We start from the raw sequence: 1,197 nt of genomic DNA, 5'->3' as shown, positions 1-1,197 counted from the left end.
CTCTAAGGCATTGCTAGATCCTCCAAGGAGGCTTGCACATGGTTGCCATGGGAGATTAAAGGATTTCTCACACTTATTTGATTTTATAGAAAAAAATTAAAAAAGCAAAAAGAACAATGTTAACTCTGTATCATTCTCCTATGATTTACACTATTTTGTGTTGGTCTATTTTATAAATCCCAATAAAATAAACTTTGTGGATGTAACGTAAAAAAAAAGAAAGAAAAAAGGGGGAAAAATCCTAACAGAGATGAAAATATTAGATTTTTTTAATTTAACATCTGAACCATTTTTTTATACCACGCCATTTGGATGCAGCCCGTGTTCATATTCTAGTGTTTATGTTTATGCTAAGACATTTCTTCCTGTTTCACTGTTTCTCAGTGTGACATCCTTAGCCTTCCTGCTGAGATGCATGGTGAGGCTTCTACTTATCCTTCATTCATCTCTCTCTAATGTTGGGGTTTGTCCTCTTAATGTGCTTTTTGTAGCGGGACAAAACTCAATCCGCACGTGACACTGAGGACGCGTGTGCAAAAAGATCGTTATCATGGAGTCAGAGAATAATTGATGACGCTACAGAGCAGCATTAAACAGAACTAGAGCTTGAAAAGTTACAGAAAGAAGCGCAGATAAATGTTTACAGTTTATGTTACTAACCAGAGAGCAAAAAATGCATCATTTTCTAGTCTTCGACAGAAAAGGACTACATTACCCTCTGGTGTTTAAATGTTAAATGGCATTTTTGTATTCAAGTACTGATGAACTTTTACAATAGTCAGTAAAACAAAATGCAAAATATGAATTCTAGAGAACATGTATCCCCGATTATATGTTATTGTGAGGTTAATTATATGTATAAAAAAGTTAATGAAATTAACAAATAAATCAATGAAATTTAATGAGAATCTTGAAATTTGGACAGTAAGGCTCAGCTTCATTTTGGTGGTGCATCATTTTTCAATCCAAGTTAAAATCTTAGTTATATGTTTAAGAATTAAAGACCAACAGCAAACAATATTTTAATTCCAAACAGAAATTGGACAAACACATTCACTGCATATTAACATCTTAAACATGCTTGTTCATTATAAGTTGATAAAACTTCAAGTTTTTTGTTAGCAAACATTTACAAGTAACATAAGACTCCATTGTATTGTCGCGTTAAACCATTAAGAGGATTAAGTGTGTATTTAT

This window comes from Poecilia latipinna, unplaced genomic scaffold (genome assembly GCF_001443285.1).
Source record: "Poecilia latipinna isolate Pla-1442-1.1 unplaced genomic scaffold, P_latipinna-1.0 Scaffold58, whole genome shotgun sequence".
NCBI classification, from domain to species: Eukaryota; Metazoa; Chordata; class Actinopteri; order Cyprinodontiformes; family Poeciliidae; genus Poecilia; species Poecilia latipinna.
Note: the sequence above shows the minus strand (reverse complement) of the source record.